Consider the following 14463-nt stretch of genomic DNA (forward strand, 5'->3'; position numbering starts at 1 on the left):
ATTTTCCCACCTGCCTAGGGGATGCCCCTACTTTCAATGCTACAATAATTTTGATCTACATGCCCTAATTTAACTAAGAGGTCTTGAGGAAAAATGAGATAGTGGTTAGAGACATATGGAGGTTTAAAACCAATGTCAGAAACAGCAGTAAGTATTAAGAATACCATGAGTAAGTTCTATAAAATTTGGATGATTTTTCTGCTTTTTAATGGCATTGTTTTGGTTCAGGATCTCAAACTGAAATGCCTACAGAGTTCCAGGAAGACAACGTAATTGAGTGAAGTAGGCTGAAGAAAAGAAAAACAGTTTATATTTTTGGGAAACAGAAATTATTTAAATGAATATTAAAACATGTAGGAATGCTCTTCTCTTTTATAAGGAACATGTTCTCTTCTATCTCCAGGAAAAATCATCACTCTCTAGGCTGGAGAGCTGGCTCAGCAGTTAAGAGCACTAGCTGCTTTTCCAAAAGACCTAGTTCAGTTCCCAGCACCCACATGGTGGCTCACAACTGCTACCAGTAACTCCAGTTCTAGGGGTTCTGACGCCCTCCTCTGGCCTCTGCTGGCATTGCACACGTGTGGTGCACTTATATATCTGCAGGCAAAACAGTCATATATATAAAATAAAAATAAATTTTGAAAATTAAAAAATTTATTACTCTGTGAACCTTTTGGTTTTCTATTTAGTAGAAACATAAATAGATGAAAGTATTTCTACTCTAGTGGCACATGTCTGTAATTCCTGGCCAAGCATAGTGGCATTTGTCTGTATTTCCTGCACTTGGGAGATGGAGGCAGGAGGATCATGAGTTTGAGAATAGTCTGGGCTATGTTGTAAGATCCTGACTGAAAGAAAGAAGAAGGAAAGAAAGAAAGAGGGGCTAGAGAGATGGCTCAGTGGTTAAGAACACTGTTCTTAGCAGAAGACCCAGGTTCGAATCCCAGCACCCACATGGCAGCTAACAACTGTCCATAACACCAGTCCCAGGGGATCTGACAGCCTCTTCTGACCTCCTCGGGCATTGCACGACACAGGTGCACTTACCTACATGCAGGCAATACAGGCATACACATAAAATAAAAATAACAAATAAGAAGAAAGAAAGAAAGAAAGAAAGAAAGAAAGAAAGGAAAGCCTAGTCTATATAGCAAGTTCCAGGCCAGTTGGGACTACAGGGAACTCTGTCTCAAAGAAAACAAAAACCAAAAACATAAATGGCTAAGAGGCTGGAAGTGGTGGCACATGCCTTTAATCCCAGCACGTGGGAGGCGGAGGCAGCTGGGTCTCTGTGATTTCGAGGCCAGCCTGGTTTACAGAGTGAGTGAGCCAGCTGGAGCTACAGGGAGACCCTGTATCAAAAAGACCAGTAACAACAAAAAAAGGCTAAGGGACTGTTTAGGAAGAGAAAGGAGTGGTTGATGGGAAGTGAATATGATCTATGATCAAAGTGCACAGGATACTTGAACAAAATGTCATTTTTAAACCCATTGCTTTGTGCAATGAATACTCACTAATGCATTTTTTTAAAAAAGATTGACTATGGAGATGGAAACAACAAATGTCCAGCAGAGTTATCAAGGATGAGAAAAACTGTGGCAATGTCTTAGTCCATTTGTACTACTAAAACAAAATGCCTTATACTGGGTGGCTTATAAAGAAATTTAGTTTTCACAGTTCTAGAAGCTAAAAACACGAGATCATGTACCGGAAAATTCAGCTTCTCATCAAAGGCAAGTCTTATGTTTGAGTTGTCCATCACAATACATCAGATTTACCTCCTGGGCTTTTTCCTTCCTTCCTTCCTTCCTTCCTTCCTTCCTTCCTTCCTTCCTTCCTTCCTTCCTCTTTCTTTCTTTCTTTCTTTCTTTCTTTTTTTTCTTTCTTTCTTTCTTTCTTTCTTTCTTTCTTTCTTTCATTTTGTAGCCCAGGCTGTCCTAGAACTGATTATGCTGCCTCCAATTTGCAATAATCTTCTTTCCTCAGCCTCCCTAGTGAACTTACAGAGATCTGCCTGCCCCTGCCTCCCAAGTGCTGGGATTAAAGGTGTGCGCCACCACACCCGGCTTCTCTTTCTTTTTTTCTTCTCTTGGGAACCCCTCCCATGCATGAGTTTTCTCTCTCTTTTCTCCAGGTTCTCATTTTTCTGTACTTCTTTATAAATCTTGCTTTCAATTTGCATACGTCCATGAGAACCCACATCTTTGTTTTTGTAAATCAGGCTGGCCTTGCACTCACAGAGATCCTCCTGCCTCTGCTTCCTGAGTGCTGGGACTAAAGGCATGCACTACCACATCTGGCTGAGAAACTACATCTTTTTTTCTTTTTCTTTTTTTAATATTTGATTTATTTTTAAAAATTTTTATTGAATTTTTGTGTATCTCATACAGAACATCTTTTTTTTTTTTTTGTCTTTTTGAAGTAGGGTCTCCCTGTAGCCCCAGCTGTCCTGGAACTCACTATGTAGACCAGGTTGGCCTTGAACTCACAGAGATCCGCCTGCCTCTGCCTCCCAAGTGCTGGGACTACAGGCGTGCACCACCACGCCCGGCTCATACAGAACATCTTAATCATCTTTATACCTTCTTCCCCATTGGCCCCTTCCCATGGCCCCCCACTGGAATTCATACATTCTGTCATTTGTGTTAAGGCCTATTCTGTAGTGTCCCCAGATATCCCTCAGTGAAAGTCCATTCACTGAGGTCTATCCAGCCTATCTAGAGTCCCTCCCTTTAAAAAGATCAGCTCTTCCTCACCCAGCAGTAATCAGCTGCCAATAATTCTTTGACTAAGATTGGGCCCTGCTGTTCATTTCCACAGTTCTGTGCTGGGTTTTTGTCTGCTTGAGTTTGCATGGGTCTTGTGCACGTTGATACCATTGCTGTAGGTTCGTATGAGATGAATCCCAGGAGCTTGTAGACCTCTATTTCCCTATGGTCATGCACCTCCTTTCTGGCTCTTATAATTTTTCTGCCTGCCTTTTCCACAATGGTCCCCGAGCCCTGGGTGGGTGGACTTTAGTATAGCAGTCCTGTCCAAGGATCCACACTCTGCAGACTCTTATTCTCTATGTTTTGGTCATTTGTGACCTTTTATGTTCCTGGCCCTCTGCTGCATGAGGGAGCTTCATTGATGAGAGCTGAAAGACGCATTAGTGTTCTCTTCATCCCTTGTTCTCTGTTCCTTAAGCCTTTGGTGTAGAGATTACACTGTAGATGTGCCACTTAGGCTTGGGCAATTCACAAACAATCTCTGTGTGTGACCAGTTATGGGACTCAGCAATAATCTCTGTCTGTTAAAAAAGCAATTTCTTTGATGGGTGGTAACTGAGGATCCAGATTTTGCACATAGTAAGAAATTACATTTGTCTAGGGATGTGACAGCCTTGGGGCTTTCTTTAAGATCTATGACCTCTCCAGCTATGTGTATTTGGCTAGGTTTACAGTACCACACACGAGTTGCCTCCCATTCAGTGAGCTTTAAGTCAAATTAGGTAGCTATTGATTAGCCCCAAGACAAAAGTGCCACTACCGCACCAATGTTGTTTTCTGTGCTGGTCACTGATGTGGTTTTTTAGGCCTTGAAACTGGAGTTGGACCACTGACTGATGTTCTTCTTACCAGCTTGTGTAGTGTGTTCTTCAAAGCTATGAGCACTAGCCTTCAGGGGAAGTGGCTTCCAGGTCAGTTCCAGTTCCTTTGCTCCAAATCCTATGTCCAAAGTATGTCCCATCTTCAGCAATAGGGTCTTACTTTCAAGTTCTGGGAGGCAATCAAGGCCTGTATAATTTTGGGAGTCTCTTGGGCTACCCTGGCCAACAACTCAAAGGAAGGCTTCTCCTGTCTGGCACTGTTTCTTGTTATGTTGCCTTCAGCTATACACACGGACTCATGTAGACATAGTGTATGTGTAATTTTTCAGTAGGTTTTTGGGCTAATATGATCCCCTCTTTTTTTTATACTAGCTAGGCATTATTTATCTTTCTTCTTTCTCTGAGAACCCACATCTTTAATCTTCATTGATGAGAGACTGAGGAGCCACTGTTCCAGGTCCATCACCAGTGACTGTGAGTGTCTGGAACCCTAGGTCCTTGAGTCAAGAACAACTGGACCAAGAAAGGTCTTGTCACTTGCACTTAAAACCCTGCATCAATTTAAGGGGCATTTCTTACCTTTCATAATACAGAATGCTACCAAAATATTCTGGCTGTAATGATCCTAGCTTGGGAACTGAAGGAACAGGGGCAACAGCCATGAGTGTTTATAAATGCGAATATTATTTTAAAGAAGTTAAAGCAGACAGTCATTACTGCTACCCGGTTAGGGGGCTAGAGAGAGAGCTCAGTATTTAAGAGTGCTTGCTGCTCTTCCAGAGGACTGCAGTTCAATTCCCAGCATGTGTCAGGTGGTTCACAACCACCTGTTAATTCAGGGGATCCAATGCCTCTGACCTCCTCAGGCACAATCACACCATGTGCACAGACCCCCACACAGACCCACACTCATACACATAATTAAAAATAATGAAATAAGTATTTTTTAAATCTAAAGGCAATAAAGCGAATGAGAAATAAGATTCCTGCTCCTGATGTGACAGTCTTGGAGCAGACGAATGAATGAAAAATTAATCCCTGTCTGCAGCCTCAGAAGCCTGCCCACCTTCTGCCACGTCACACCCTGACAATTGGGGGCCTCATGGCTGCCACCAGTGAGATCAGCAATGTTTTAAACAACTGCTTCAGCACCATGTGCAATTTAGAAGACCACACCCTGAGGCTGCTCCCCTTACTTCTATCTTTGGGGCTGATGACCTGGTGTTGACCCTGAGCAACCCCCAGATGTCAATGGAGGGTCCAGATAATGTGAGCTGATCAAGGGAGCAGCTCGAAGACTCAAGTTCTAGACTGAATCAGTTACCAAGTGGAGAAGAAAAAGTATGACACCAGTTCCACTGACTTCTTGCAATATATTATGGATGGGGTCACTCTCTGCAAGTGTGCCCTTGAGGAGCTGTGTCTAGTTTTGGGGCCTCTGGGAGACCAACTCCATGCCCAGCTGCAGGACTTTGCCTCTAGCTCTTTTGATGGACTCAGCTGGATCATTGAGCTGATAGAGACAGATGGCATGGTCTTCCAAGAGGCCCAGGGACACTCGTGTCCTCCTTGAACAGGGAAGCTCCTTTTTCCCAGGAGCTGTTGGATGATGACTATCAGGTCAGCCCCTACTATGGCAGCAGCTATGCCTCCGGAGTTCCCTCCCCTGGCAGTTCTGATGTGTCCACTACAGGAACTACTACTTCCCAGCACTTGGGAGACAAAGCCAGGCGGATCTTTGTGAGTTCGAGGTCAGCCTGGTTTGCATAGCAAGTTCCAGGCTAGCTGGGGCTACAGGAAGACCCTGTCTCAAAAGGACCAAAACAAAAAAGAATCGCTAAGGGACTATTTGGGAAGAGAAAAGAGACTAAGCATAGTAGTGTGCAGGAGCAGGCAATGGGAAATGACAGCAGTCTTGCTTTTCAGAAGCTGTCTGTTTCTTATCTGGCTCTGTCCTACCCAGCTGCACACTTCTTTGCTTCTCATCCCTAGTGTCCTAGCCTTGCTGTTCTAACCCCAACCATCCTTTTAACCCTAACATCCATTTTCATTGCAACACATGTGAAACAGCTCTCATCACGGGCCCTTTTCCCTCACTACCCACAGAGAGCAGCTAGTTCCTCCCTCCAAATCCTGTCTCTATTTCTCTCTTTTTTGTGGCAGTCTCCAGTCTCTTGGTCCCTTTCCCCAGTCCCATTTGTCAAGCCCTTCCTGTGATTTCAGAGCTTTATCATTCCAGGTAGAATTTCACGGTACATTCATTTTTCTCTCTTTCTAGCATCCTTAGTTCCTTTGTGCCCTGGTGTGTGTGCTCCACCTGTTCTGCAGCCTTTACCTTGTCTCTTCCTCACATCTAAGATACTTCAGCTCCCAAACGTGAGATTCTGAGAGATGATAGAGGCAGCCATGCAACATATATGTATACTGCTGTCGATGTGGGTCAACGAAGTGTACGCCTCTGCTTGGCAATTCTTTCAGTCCTTCAGTGCTTTCCCACTCTCCCCAGGCTCCCATCTGAACTGCAGCTGCTTTCTGCAGACAGTATCACTTAATATCTTCTAGGGAAGAGATAGATAGTAATTGCTTCACGAACACCTTTGTCTGCATCGGCACCATCCTCTACTTCTCATCCTGATGCTCTGATATTGAGTGTCTATCTAAGGTTGATCAGTGAGCTGAATTCAATTGAATCTCTCCAGTCTCCTCCATGACCTTAAGCTACAGCTTCCCTTCTGTTTTTTATGTTTGCATCCCCTTCATCTCCAGTGGACTCTTCCTTGCAGAATAAATCTTTCACGTACCTTTAAAATTTTCCCATTATAAAGCAACAGCAAAAAGCCACATCTGCTGGTGGCCCGGGGGATACTCCCCTCCCCACCCTCATCTCTTTGTCTTCCTTCACATGTAAGTATCAGGAAAGGGCTGTTCACATCGCCTCACTCTGGTTTCATCTTCAATCTCCAGTAATCTGATTTCTGCTTCCATCTTGAAAAGCTTCATAATAACTTCCCAGTTAAATCTAATATGACTCTATTCCTGCAATTCTTTCTCTAATTCTCCTGGTTAATCTAGTGTTGTACTTCACCTCAATCTCTTCTGTTCAGTCCATTTTTTACAGTTATTTTATTTGTGTGTGTGTCTGTGTATGGCCATGCATACTGTTGTACATACGGAGGTCAGAAGGTAATCGTCAGGAGTCAGTTCTCTCCTTCTACCTTGTGGGACCTGGGGACTGAACTCAGGTTGTCAGACTTGGTGGCAAGCGCTTCATATGCTGCATCATCTTACCAGCCCTGTTTAGTCTTTAAGTATTGTTTTCTGCTAGGGTCCTCCCCTCAGCATCCTCATAGTCTATTCTCTACCTTCTTTTGGGGGCAGTCTCATCCTTTCTCACGACTTCAACAACCACTGATGTGTAATTTCTTCCAAGATCTCTTGTTCGGCTGGTCTTTTGACCTCCAGGCTTGTGTGTTTTACCTATTTCTAGTTGCACATTCCAAAGATACACAAAGACATTATTTTCTTTTAAAATTGTATCTTTCAAATTTTAATTTTCTTTATTCTTGAGAATTTCATACATGCATATAATGAAATATGAGTCCATCTACCCACCCCTCTTCCCCCTTCCCCCTTCTCCCATATTCCCTCCAATACAACATCCTCCTCTTCCCAACATCATATCTTCTTGTTCTTGATAACCCACTAGGTCCAGTTGGTGCTGCCCTTAGGTGCATGGATGTGGGGCTATACTCTCAAAGAAGAATGATTCTCCTCCCTTCAACAACTATCAACTGTCTATAGCTCCCCAGTAAGGGTTGTGGCCTGAAGATCCACTCCCCCATCTATGCCATGATTTTGGCTGACTTGATCTTGTGAAGACTCGGACAGGTGATCACAGGTGCTGTGAGTTCAGGAGTACAATAGCCCTGTCATGTCCAGAAAACAGCGTTTCATAGCACTCCTCTCTGTCTCCCAGCTCTTAGAGTCTTTCTCCCTCCTCTTCTGCGATACTCCCTGAGCCTTGGCCAGGCATGGTGGGGGTTGACAAAGATGTCCTATTGAGGGCTGAGCACTCAGTTTCTCATTCTCAGCACTTTGACCAGCTATGCATCTCTATATCGACTGCTGCCCACTGCAAAAAGAAGCTTCTGTGACTAAGGTTGAGAGAAGTACTAATCTATGGCTATAAACATAAATATTTAGAAGACAATTTTACAGCATGACTAGTTAGCAAAATAACAAATAGCAGGTTCTTCTCCAGGGCCTATGACCTCCTAGCATGAACTTTTGACCAAGGTTACAGTACCAGGCATGAAATTCCCTCCTGTGGATCAGGCTTCAAATCCAATCAGGAAGTGGTTAACTACCTGTAACAATCATGCCACTTTTGCTTGCACCAGTGGGCACATCTTGCCTGGCATGTGGTATTTTAGTACGCAGAGTCCAGTGCTGGGTAAAACTATTGATGTCTTTTTCTTCCTAGCAGCCAGCACAGCCTCTTCTGGCACACAGAAAGCTAGCTACCAGGAAGCAAATACATTTCAAAACTGACCAAACTCATCTCTCCTTCCAGGGAATCCCCGTTCTTACCTTACCTCCCTGGAATTTTCACCATTCCTAATTTTAGTGAAGTGCATTATCAAAGCCCATGTTCTATTGGTAAGAAATTCTAGGTATCATTCTAATTCTTCCCTTAATTTTTCTGCTGCACTTCCAATTAGTCCTTTTTATTTTATTTTTTAAACCTTTATCTGCACTTATTTTATGCTCAATTTATTCCCAGGCCACATGTTTTTGTTTCTTCAGTTTCTTCTGGGGTATCTTTTTCTTTTGCACAACTTCCTCTTCATGCTTAGGAACAATTTGTTCCTTTTCAGTGAGGATCATTTTGATGCACAGGGAGAGCTCATGTATGGGTTAATCCGACCACGAGCTCTGTAAATTCTGCGGATATGCTCAATGACCAGAGCATCTACATCTAAACCCTTAAGTTCAGCATTACTTTCTTCATTTAAAAAAAATTATTTATTATTTTATGTGTATGCATATATTGCCTACATGTAGGTAAGTGCACCCATGTGTCTACATCTAAACCCTTAAGTTCAGCATTACTTTCTTCATTTAAAAAAAAATTATTTATTATTTTATGTATGCATATATTGCCTACATGTAGGTAAGTGCACCCATGTTGTACAATGCCTGAGGAGGACAGAAGAGGTTGTCGGATCTCCTGGAACTTGAGTTACGGACAGTTGTTAGCTACCATGTGGGTCCTGGGATTTGAACCATGGTCTTCTGCAAGAACAGTCACTGTTCTTAACTGCTGAGCCATCTCTCCAGCCCCATATTCTCTGCATTTTTTTTTTTTGGTCTTTTTGAGACAGGGTTTCCCTGTAGCCCCAGCTGTCTTAGAACTCACTATGTAGACCAGGCTGGTCTTGAACTCACAGAGATCCACCTGCCTCTGCCTCTGCTGGGACTAAAGGCAAGCGCCACCGCGCCCAGCATTCTCTGCATTTTTAAGCATGTGCAGCAAAAATTCAGAGCTCTTTTTGGGCCACCAACCCAGCCCCACTGATTGGTCTGGGCACACCTACCAACTCCACTGTTATACAGGGTGATTGACACACATTGCTTCTTTAAAGTGACGTCTTTCAGATACTTGGTGGCTTTTTGGATATGCATATCCTTGATGGCCTGGGCAGTTTCTTGTGTACTGTTAAAGTGAACATGTAAAAGTGTATTGTTAAAGTGAACATGAAGATTGGAACCTCTTGATTTGCATGATTTTGGAGGGTTTTCTGGGTTTCTGGGTGAACAGAGTAGAACAGGTCACTTCAAGATGCTTACAGGAAGAGCTTTATTTTGTTTTTTAAAAACTTCATCGGGCTGGGTGTGGTGGCACACACCTTTAATCCCAGCACTTGGGAGGCAGAGGAGGGCGGATCTTTGTGAGTTTGAGTCCAAGCCTGGTCTACATAGTGAGTTCCAGGACAGTTGGAGCTACAGACAAAAAAAAAAGTCGGGCATGGTGGCTTATGCCTTTAATCCCAGCACTAGGGAGGCAGAGGCAGGCAGATCTCTGTGAGTTCAAGGCCAGCCTGGTCTACATAGTGAGTTCCAGGACAGCTGGAGCTACAGGGAGACCCTGTCTCAGAAAGACCAAAAAAACCCAAAAAACTTCAGGTGCTTCAGGGTGTGGTGGAGTACACCTTTAATCCCAGCACTTAGGAGGCAGAGGAAGGTGGATCTCTGTGAGTGCAAGGCCAGCCTGGTCTACACAGAGTTTAGGCCAGTTGGGGCTACAGGGAGACCCTGTCTCAAAAAGACCAAAAAAAAAGACTGAAAAACTTCAGATGCTAAATCGCTCCTACTTCACCATCTATGACTCCTCTCCTCTGAGTTTAGACTCTCTTAGCTTTCTCCTTTAAAAAGAGGTTTCCAAAATTGTGGGACCTGCCTTTCTGCAACTGCTGCCCTGCCACTGCCAGGCCTGTTTAGAGGCTCAGGATTCCTGCTGGGCCACCAACAAGTAGTGTTCAAAGTTCCCAAGAAACCACCCATGGAAAGCTTTGACTGGAAGAAGAATCCCTTATTTGACTTTTTCAGAGATCAAAGAGGCTAACAGAATTGCTGAGTGAAGAAAATTCCTGACTCTTGCTATTAAAACTCAGTTCAAAGGCTTTGGGTTCTTTAAGGTCCCTGTAGGTGATCTTAGACCCACCTGAAGAATGCAGCTGTGCTAGTTCTATCTTCACATTTTGGTGTCTCCCCTGCCTTCCTTACGGGGAGAGATAGCTTGAAATTTAGGTTCACAAATAGTAACATCTTTACTGTTTTCCTTTGGTTTTTGCTCAGTGTGTCAGCTATTGTTCTGCTTCCTGGCCTCCTCCCAGCTCTCAGTGTGGTCTTTCCTGTATTCAACCAGGAAAAGTGTAGTTCTTCCTGTTCAAACTGGAGATCTCTGTAGTATCAGCCTTCATTGCATTGGTCAAAACTCTATCTTTCTTCTTGGGTGTCTTTATGAACCTTCTAGCATGCCACCCCTCCTCCAGTTTCCAACATTGTACCAACTTCCTTTGCTCTCCAGCAACCACTGGATCCATACAGTTCTTTGCCTGGCTGTTTTCCCATGGCAGTATAAGATCCATGAAGTCAGGGGTATATTTTTATCTGGATGCTCTCAAGGTCAATCACATCTTAGGTACTTTATTAAACTTATCCAGTGAACAAGTCAAACTTTATATCCCTACCCATCAGCAATGCAAAAAACAAATCGACAATAAACTGATAGCATCCTTTCTCACTGAGATGCACCAGCATCTATCTGCCTACCTGATTAGAAACATTCAAGCTTTACTTTTCTTTATTTCTCAAATCCAAAACCCAAAAGTCTTTGTTTTTCCTCCTCTTTCTTAAGTGCCCTGGAATCCGTTCTCTATGGTGTATAGCATCAATACCCTACCACTTATTCAGGCTTTTCTTTTTCCTTTTTGGTGATAAGGTATCATTATATAGCCCAGGCTGGCCTTGAACTTGCAAACCTGCTTCTTCCTGATAGGATTACAGGCATGTGCCACCATGTTTGGCTGCACTACTGTCCTAATCGCTATAGAAAAATACCAAAGACTCAGTGGCTTAAATAAACATTTATTTCTCAAAGTTCTAGAGAGTTCTGAGAAGTCCAAGATTAAGATCGTGGCAGATTTCATTTTTGCTGTGGGCCCTCTTTCTGGCTTATAACCACTTTCTTGTAGTGTCCTCACATGGTAGAGAGAGGTATCTCTGTTCTTATGAGGCCATTGATTTCCATCATGAGCTCTCTACCCTTATGATCTCACTTAAACCTAATCACTTCTCAAATGCCCAACCTTCTGGCACCATTGTAGTATAGATTAGGACTTTAACATGGTTCTGGGGAGACACATTTCTAACAACTCAAGTGAGCAGTCTATACAAGGTGCTGACTGGTACTGAGATTCTAGTGCAAGGCTTTTCAACTTGGATTTCAGGGATGCCCCCCTGAGAGTCCTTTTGATCATCTAAGAGGTCTGTCAGCTTCCTGAAATGCTACACAAATTGCTCAGTCATCATCCCCTCCTACCCCCAAAAGGTTTACTGTTTTGATGACTTTCAAAACTCTCTGCGCTCCCCTCACTGATTTTCTCACCTCTGCTCTTTTCATCCCAACAAGAAGATCCCCTCTGGAAGCCCACCCTTATCATGCCAGGCTCCAGTCCAGACTTGCCTTTCTTTCTTCCTCCAAGGCCCCTTTGATAAGGTCTCATCCTGCTGTTCCAGCCTCATTTTATTTATTTTAGTTTATTATTAGTATTATTGTGTTTGTGTATGTATGTATGACATGTGGATGAGTGTGGTCCTGTGCATCCCATGGCCCATGTGTAGAGTCAGAGGACAGCTTTCAGGAGTTGGTTCTCTCCTTCCCCTATGGGTTCTGGGAATTGAACTCAGGTCATCAGGCTTGTGCAGTAAGCACTTTTACCTCTGAGCCATCTCACCAGTCCCCAGCCTTATTTTATGTTTTTCATTTGCCCTGTTCTCTTTCATCTAGGCAGCCTGATCTCCTTTACCGTAGGATCAACTCTTTTGCATTTGGAATGGATTCAGGGCATGGAGCCAAAATGAGGGAGTTTCTCACTGGAACACTCATGGATCGTGGCAGAGGGAGGTACAGAAGCTGAGTACATGCCACTAAATGCAGCCTCTGGATCCTTGTCTGGCCCTGCTTTTGCCCTGTTCTCTTTCATCTAGGCAGCCTGATCTCCTTTACTGTAGGATCAACTTTTTTGCATTTGGAATGGATTCAGGGCATGGAGCCAAAATGAGGGAGTTTCTCACTGGAACACTCATGGATCGTGGCAGAGGGAGGTACAGAAGCTGAGTACATGCCACTAAATGCAGCCTCTGGATCCTTGTCTGGCCCTGCAGAGGTGGAGTTTTATACCATGAGAATCATGAACTGTGTGTTCTGGAGAAAAGTCCCAAGCTATTTAATACCCTTGATTATTCAGTCAAGAAAATGGAAAAAGATAGTGGTTTAGCTGATTAAAAAAATTTTTTTATTAAGCCTTTGTACATTTCACACAACAGTTCTTAATCAAATTTCGACCTCCTCCTTCATCCATACTGCCATCCCCCGCCAAGACCTCATATATTCCACCATACATGTTAAGTCCTATCCAGTCAAGCATTTGTACTTAGATGTCCTTCAGTGCAAGTTCATCCACTGGAGTCTAGTCTGGCTGACGTTTTATATTTATCTGTTCATGAAGTTGACTAGAGAACTGAGAACTCAGATGTGGGCTGTGTAAAGCACATTCTGAGTGTAGATGGAGGGAGCATAGACGGTGGTGCCCAGGGACAACATTCAAGGTCAAGGAGACCAGAGGAAGGTAGCTGATCAGTCAACTTGTATTTATGTATTTATTATTTATTTTTAAGTTTTTTTGATTTATTTTTATTTTATGTGTATGAATGTTTTGCCTGCATGTGTATAAATGCAGCCATGTTGTAGAATACCTGTGGAGACCAGAAGAGGATGTTGGATCCCCTGGAACTGAAGTTATGGACAGTTGTTAGCTGCCATTTTGTGCTGGGAACTGACCCAGGTCTTCTGTAAGAACAGCCAGTGCTCTTAACTGCTGAGCCATCTCTCCAGCCCTACAACTCATATTTTATTGATTATCTAATTCATACCTGGCAGAATTCCATCCATTGGTCTGATTTTGGTCTAGTTCCTGAAGAAGGAAACTAAAGGCATGGAGTTAGTGGCAAAGGAGTTAGACATTGGGAAGATTATCAAGGCGGGATCAGTTACAGGGACCTTGTATGGAAATTCCATTCATCACAGAATAAGGCAGGAGAACAAGTGACCTCTTAGCCTGGGAATACAGGTAAAGCTGGACTAGCAGCAGGGCTGCTTCAGTCCCAAGGAAGGAATGGTTAATGTAGAACTTCAGGCACCATGGAAGAATAGTTGATGGCATTTATAGAATGCTCAGTGCATTCTAGCTGTGGTTCAAAGCACTCCAGCATAGCAACATTCAATCCTACAATCTTGCGTACTAGCATTGGAATATTTTAAAGAAGAAAACCAAGGAATAGAATGGTTAAAAATTTCTTACCCAAGGTCACACATCCATTTAGTTAGTAATAGAACTGACATTGAACCTTGGCTGGTCATTTTTGAGCAGGAGACCTGACTCTAGTCCTTAAATCCACCTCATAAGCAGTTGCCAGGTTTACAAATCTGACCTCAGGGTGTGCTTCAGCCTTCAGGGCTGAGTAAATGCTCAGGCAGCGTTGCTGCCTTAGTAGATGTTATTTGTTACCATTGCCCTAGCTTCTCTGTTGCTTCTTCAGTCCCCTTTCCCCACTTCTGACCTCGTGTATAGCACTTACATTAAGTATTAGAAAGGCAAAGACAGACTAGGGAAGGTTCAGAGAAAAATAACAAAAATGATTTGGGAGACAAAGGGATTGACATATGTGGAGAGATAAAAAGAGATATATTTACCCGATTGGCTAGGTGGTAGCTAAGAAAGGATGTGAACACCCAAGAGGGCAGAGAATGGGCAAGATCCATCTTTTTTTAGGCACTTTAGAGCTCCAGCATCAATACTTCTCCCTCTGTGTTCTCATGTTGAAATCCAACAAGGATTTATTGAGTGTAGGAGGCTTTGCTTTTAGATTCAGTGTGTTTCCAAAGGCTGTGTCTTAAGTGGATCAGTTGTAAGGTAAAAACCTGAGGGCACCTGGGCTGCTGTCTTCATCTGAACGGATGTGCTTTGGGAGTGGTGTTGGAAGTCATCAGATGAGTGGGATGACATGGCAAGATAGGAGTTTTATGC

At 43.4% G+C, this 14463-nt stretch overlaps 1 pseudogene; it reads left to right on the forward strand.

Annotated features, from left to right (window-relative positions):
• Nucleotides 1–4694: 4694 nt before the first annotated feature.
• LOC103731534 lies at nucleotides 4695–6227 on the forward strand (annotated as a pseudogene).
• Nucleotides 6228–14463: the final 8236 nt, after the last annotated feature.

This window comes from Nannospalax galili, unplaced genomic scaffold (assembly GCF_000622305.1).
Source record: "Nannospalax galili isolate Female #2095 unplaced genomic scaffold, S.galili_v1.0 scaffold253, whole genome shotgun sequence".
NCBI lineage: Eukaryota > Metazoa > Chordata > Mammalia > Rodentia > Spalacidae > Nannospalax > Nannospalax galili.